Source organism: Pristiophorus japonicus, chromosome 33 (genome assembly GCF_044704955.1).
Source record: "Pristiophorus japonicus isolate sPriJap1 chromosome 33, sPriJap1.hap1, whole genome shotgun sequence".
Classification (NCBI taxonomy): domain Eukaryota; kingdom Metazoa; phylum Chordata; class Chondrichthyes; family Pristiophoridae; genus Pristiophorus; species Pristiophorus japonicus.
In genome coordinates, this window is record NC_092009.1 from 4,387,779 (window position 1) to 4,394,786 (window position 7,008).

The 7,008-nt window shown below is 41.6% G+C and overlaps 1 pseudogene; it reads right to left on the bottom strand.

The window, feature by feature from the left end:
* Positions 1 to 714: 714 nt before the first annotated feature.
* On the bottom strand, positions 715 to 6,794 carry LOC139240662 (probable G-protein coupled receptor 139; annotated as a pseudogene).
* Between the last annotated feature and the right edge of the window lie 214 nt (positions 6,795 to 7,008).

Here is a 7,008-nt window from a genome sequence, read left to right on the forward strand (position 1 = left end):
AGTGGAGCTGAGTCCAGGACCAGATCAGCCATGATCTTGTTAATGGCAGAGCAGGCTCGAGGAGCGAGAGGTCCTATTCTTTTCCTAATTCTTATGTTCTTATGCTCTTATGCTGTAACAATATTATAACTCTGATTCGATGATTTTCGAATGATTTTAAAGCATTATAAAGTGTTATAATGTTTAATAAATGGACATGAGAAATAGAAATGCCTATACCGGATTGCAAAGAGCTATAAAGGGTATAATGGAGATGCTGCCTGTAATCGTGCGGATAGTGGTTGCACTGACTCATGAAGCACGTTACGGCCGTCGATGTTTGTGAAGGGTAGAGAGCCCTTTCCAGAGGGGCCTGAGAGAGAGTCCTACCCCGCACAGGCAGCCCAGTTTAGATACTGTGTGAGTATTTGAGCGTGTGATCCTTCACCCAGATCAATGGCCCATCACTTGGAGCCGAGGGCAGACAGGTTGTGAATTACTGTATTAACATTCGCCCAGATCACTGAATCCTCACGCGGAGAGCAATGTAGACTGTGTGTGAGTGAGCATGATAATGTTGATCCCGATCACGGGCCCCTCACAGGCTGCCCAGTGATCACAGTGTGTGAGTGGACGTGTTCATATTCAGCCAGGTCATTGGCTGCACGCAGTGAGAGCGAGTCAATCACAATATCAGGACGCAGGGAGTCGGAGGCTCAAAGTCTCGGCTGCGTCTCATCGTTTAATACATTTCACAACCAAAGTAAAATGATTTTTCCCCACATTCTTCAACTGCTCTCTGAACTTAGTCTGTGTCACGCAATAAATAACCGTGTTTGTGCAGCAGCTCAGCAGCTGCAGCATGAATCCAAATTCCCTCACATATACCGGTAGATATATCAGCCTAGTATCGAACCAGCGCAATGAACCCCACAGAGAATGCACCATATGTACCGACCATAACAGGATGAAATTCCCCGAGATAAGAAGCAGTAAAATGATGGATTTCCTGCGGCTCTCCATCTCTGGGTCTGTGGGACTCTCCATATTGCTGGGACACCGGAGTCTCCTGCGGGCTCTGCTGGTCACTAAAATATGTCTGACAGTGAGAGCATTGAGCTGCACTATGACCACAAATGGAACACACGGGGTGAGGATGTAATGCAGGAACTCAATTATTCCCCAGACCGTTGACCTCATTAACCTAGTTTTTACACTACAAAACCAGGGGTTATTAAATAATTGATAGTTTTCTGACAGCATAAAATATCAGAAAATGTCTATTAAGCAGCTAATCACAGTCACTGTTTCCAGAACCACAGCTGCAGTTTTCCCGCTGCAATAGTTAGTCTTCAGCTTCTGGCAACAAATCGCCACAAATCGGTCAAAGGTGAAAGTGACAGTGAACCAGACAGAACAATTTGTGGCTGCATAAACCAGGACAGCGTGGATATTACACACGGGGAGGGAGAACAAGAAATAGAAATGTAGCCGATAAACAATCGGAATGTGCCTCAATATCAGGTCCAGGAGAATGACCAGTAGATCCGCCGCTGCCATGGCCACCAGGTAGCGAGTGACACATTTGGAGAGACCGCACTTTCCCCAAGACAGGATCATAATCGTTACTACGTTTACTGTGAGGAAGGAAAATAAACAGAGAAAGTCTACAACAGGCTGCGAGCAAGAGCAACAGTTTAATAGAAGTTGGGGTGAAAAGTGCAAATCATTATCGAAAAGTACATTTTTTGGCAATAAAATTAAGGAAACCGCAAAGACGTTGTGTAAATATATTGAAAACAAGAGGTTAACTAAAGAAAGGGTAGTGCATAAGACAGACCATGAGTGGAATCTATGTGTGGAGGCGGAAAATGTTGGTATGGTGCTTAATCAATTCGTTGTGCCTGTATTCACAAAGGAACGGGAAAATGCAGATACTGGTATGAACGAGGAGTACAAAATTAAGATGAAGTAAACATAATGAAAGAGGAGGTTTCCAGGGGTTTAGAAGCTTTGAAAGTAGACAATTCCCCAGGCCGGGATGAATTGCATCCCAGTCTGTTGAGCGAAGTAAAAGAGGAAATAACAGATGCCTTGACCATTATTTTCCAGTCCTCTTTAGTATTGTGCATAGTGCCAGAGGATTGGAGCACTGCTAATGTGCTACCCTTGTTCAAGATGGTAGAAAGAGAAAGGCCGAGTAATTCCAGGCCTGTCAACCTAACCTCAGTGATGGCAAAATTATTGGCTAAATCTACATTTGGAAAGGCAAGGATTAATAAGTGGCAGTCAGCATGGATTTGTTAAAGGATGATCGTGCTTGACTAACTTGATGGAATTATTTGAGGAGGTAACGTAGACGGTAGAAGAGGGTGGTGCATACGATGTAGTGTACAGGACATTAGCAAAGCTTTTGATAACGTCCCACATTTTAGACTGGTCATGAATGTTAAAGCTTATGGGATCCAGGTATCCAGGGCAATGTGTCTGCTTGAATCAAATTTTGGCTGAGAGTTATGAAGCAAAGCGTTATGGTTGATGGATGTTTTTGTTACAGGAAGGATGTTTCCACTGGGGTTACACAGGGCACAGTACTGGATTCTTGCTTTAGTGGTAGATATCAATGATCTACATTTGAATATAGGAAGCATGATTAATAAGTTTGCACATGGTGTTAAAATTGTCTGTGTGGACGGGAATGAAGAGGAAAGTCATAGACTTCAAGAGGATATAAATATAATGGTCCGTTGGGCAGAGCAGTGGCAAATAGAGTTTCGTTCGGAGAGCTTTAAGCTCATGCATTTTGGTAGGACTTAATAGTGTTGTTGAGCAGAGCGACCTTGGAGTGTTTGTCCACAGAACCCTGAACTTATTACGCAACATGTAAAAGTTGGTTGAGAAAGCATACAGAATTCTTGGTTTATTGGGTGAGGCATCGAATACAAGAGCAGGGAGGTTATGCTTGCATTGTGCAATATTCTGTTTGGGCCACAGTTGGAATACTGCATGCAGTTCTGGATGTCGCATTATAGGAAGGACGTGCTTGCACTCGAGAGGGCACAGATGCTGCCGTGAATTGGTAAACGCAGCTATGAGGACATATTGGAGAGCCTTGTTCGTTTCTCATTGGAACAGAGGAGGTTGCAAGGAGACCTCACTGCGGTCTGCAACATTTTGAGGTGTCTGGATAAAGTGGAGTGGAACGGCCAATTTCCATTGGTTGAGGAGTCAATTATGAGGAGTTTAAGTGGTTGTTTGAAGATTCAGAGGGGATTTGAAGGGGGCGTCTTCACGCAGAGGGTTCTGGGTTAATGGGCCGTACTGCCTGGAAAAGGTAGTGGATGCTAAAACAATCACCACGTTTAAAATGTGCGTGGTTGTAACTTAAAGAGGCGTAACTTGCTGGATTACGGAGCTAGAGCTCTTAATTGGGAATAGAATGTACAACCCGTTGTTGACTGACGCAGAAACGATGGTAAGTACAGCATTAAATCGAACCCGGCCATGGTGATCTCCTTGATTTATTTCCATCGCCTGGATGGGTCGGAGACGAATTTTCCGAGATTTTTTCCCCCTTAGTTTGCCTGGCTTTTTATTTGTTTTCTGCGCCTCCCAAGAGATCAGATGGCTCTGGTTGGGTTGGAGTGTACAATATTTCGCTGCAATTGGCGTCGCAGTTGCATGGGGCAAATGGTTGGCCTGGGTGTTCTTTACCTTTTCGCCTTCGTTAATTGTTCATAAGTTTATATGTAACCTTCAGGGCTGCTGACCGAGGGCCGTGTGGCTCCTTGTCAGTTCGCGTGGACACGATGTGTCGGAATGGCCTACTTCTGCGCTTTGTTTTTCTATTTTTCTATGTTACTATTACATTCGATGAAATAATCTAATTATATTACCCGGAGAGCTTAACACAGGGTTTATTTTAAAAATTATCAATAATACATCGTGGAATCAATCAATGAAATGGAAATAACTACAACAGGAATGTAACAGATGGTTGATCAATGGGAAGTCAAGTGATAGAACTACCTTTATCCCTGCAGACAAAAGCGTCATACCAGGTACCAGATCAAAAAGGACCAGAACCTCTCAGAAAGTCTTCGTGTCCTGGTGTCAGTCAGCATTTGGAGTGGTGTAATTCGCTTCTGTGCCGCTGGATTAGGGAGTTGGATATCGCGCTGGATTCCCGCTTGGTTAGAATATCCATTATATTTAGAAGCGAAAATGAATGCAATAGCAAAATACATAAACTTTTTCCTTTGCATGCAATGATTACTGGAAATTGTATTTAAAACGTACAGTTACAATCTGACAATGCTAAGATAGTGAATACGTATGCACTGTAGTTACAAATATAACTGGGCTGTGAGAAATGTGTTAAAGAATTAGTTTTATGCATTTTTCTTGAAATACATCAATTATCGCTTATAGAAAGGAAGATATTCCAAGTAAAATTGCAAAAAATAGGCACCGAAATAAAATAAATAGTTATCATTGATCAGGTTATACCGACAAAATGCATGTATTAGTACCGAGACATTATTCTTCAGGCAAAGAGTCAGCGAATGATTTAGTAAAGTATATCAACACAAATGGAAGAGATTTGTCCATGTCCTTTAGCACCTGTTGGATTTCACTTGTGCACAGAAAATTATTCGAGAAAATATGAATAGACTTTCATATTCTCAATACTCCCGTTACAATTAGCTGGGATCATTTATCATGAAACATAGCAGGAAGCGATAGAGAACTGTGCCAGACAGACATGGCATCCACGTGTAAATTCATGACAACGATTTGGAATAAGGCAAGAGAGATCTGTCTGAAAGAACATTTTGTGAGAATGTAAATTATCCTTGAAATCCTATTCTGACCATCAGAAGCAGTGCCACGAATGTAAAACTGGACAGGTTTGCAAAGGAGACACTCACTGGAACTGAATGATTCGTGGACATTTCAGACATTAATGATCATCGGCCAGGATTTATTCCATTGAATTTATTTCAGTAACCAGTCCGAGCATTAGCTGCCATTGTGTGTGTCAGTAACTATACCGAGAATTAGCTGCCATTGTGTGTGTCATTAACCAAACCATGTATTAGGTGACTGTGTGTCAGCAACTATAACGAACATTAGGTGACAATGCCTCAGCAAGCATACCGATATTTAGATGATTGTGTGTCATGAAATATGCAAAACATTAATTACTGTGTGTGTTAGTAACCATACCGAACATTTGGTGATTGCGTGCAATTAACCATAACAAACATTAGTTGACAGTGTGTGTCAATAACCATACTGGACATTAGGTCACAGTGTGTGTCAGTAATTAGGTGAAAAAAGCAGCAAACTACTCTGGATGTTGACAATGTGAAATGGAAAAAGAAAATGTTGGAAATACCCAGAAGTTCAGTCAGCACCCATGGAGAGAGTAACAGAGTTACGCTTCAGGTCGATTATCTTTAGCCATCGGGTGAAAGGTCTAGTAAATCAAGACAACTTTCATGTCACCTGTTATAAACGTTCAGGGGAGAGAAAATACTGAAATTCGTTGTATAAAATTTCATGACCAATGTCTTTGCCTGAGTCGAATATAGAAAATTTTAAATTTGGTAAAACGTTTCACACTCAGAATTAATAGCCAAGGGCAGTGTGGATATGATCGCGAAGGGCGAGGAGAGAAACACATTTAAGAAACATTTAGAGAATTAATAGCAGGATACAGAGATTACCAGGGACTTTCACAGATGTGTGAAATGGGCATTGCATTGGGACTAACTGGAGGTGATGGGGTTTGATGATAGAATCATAGATAGTTACAGCACAGATGGATGTCATTCGGCTCACAGTGTCTGGGCTGGCTGACAAAGAGCTACCCAATCTAATTCCAGTTCTTGTTCCATTGCCTTGTAAGTTACATCCCTTAAATTGCACATCCAAGTATTTATAAATGTGCTGAGAGTTTCTGCCTCTAACACTCTTTCAGGCGGTGAGTTCAAGACCCCTATCACAATCTGAGTCAAAAAACATCTCTCCTCAGTCCCCTCAAATACTCCAACGACTGAAGTTAAATCATTAATACGGGAATATTAAAACAGAGAGATTGTAGGATCAGGAGCAAATGTTCATTAGTGATCATGGCAGTGATTGTTGAATGGTACTTGGTGCGAGTTATGATGTAGACAGCGGAGTTTTGCATGACGTCTCGAATAGATGAGTTTAAATGTAACAAAGAAATGGATGAGAGTTTATGCAGCATGAGACCTGATATGGTGCAGAGACTGGACGAAATTAAGGAGGAGGTAGTTGGCAGGTTTGGTAACTCAGGGGATGTGACGTCGGAACTCAGCTCTGGCTCAAAGAAAAGGCAGAGGTTGCAAGCTTACAAATTCAGCCTCAGATATTGGTCACTGAGCGGGAATATCTCAATAGATAGAAACAGGAGATTTTGATCCAAACTAAAGACTTAACTGGCAAGCACAGTAATACAGTGAAACGTGATTTACACATCTAATTGCTGGATATGGAAATTTGCCACGGAGACCAAGTTCAACAAAGATGACAAGTAAATTACAAGAACAGATATACAGTTTGCTGTGGTTTGCTGAGTTAATAGCTGGATAGAGAGACTTACCTGGAACACCAACAACAGCAAGCAGTGGATAGTAAATGTATTTAAAAGCACGAAGTGCCAATTCTATCCGTGTGTGTAACGAAATTCTATTATAATGTTCATAAAGCATGTCAAACTCCCAGATGAAACTCCTGTCCATTGCTGTAACATTCCAAATCACTGTTGTCATATTCCAATCCATTTTTGTAATATTCCAATTTACCAGAATGCAGATTCTGGCTGCCTTTCTGTGGAGCAGTGTTCTGATCCCTGTTATTGCCGGAGGTGAAACTCTCAGAGATGCTATGCAATAACGCTTTGAAAGGAATTCCTTATTAATAGAAGAGGTAAACCAGGCAAAGATACATTAGGATCCATGGAGAATACCAATAATTGCAGTAACTGAACAAACAGCT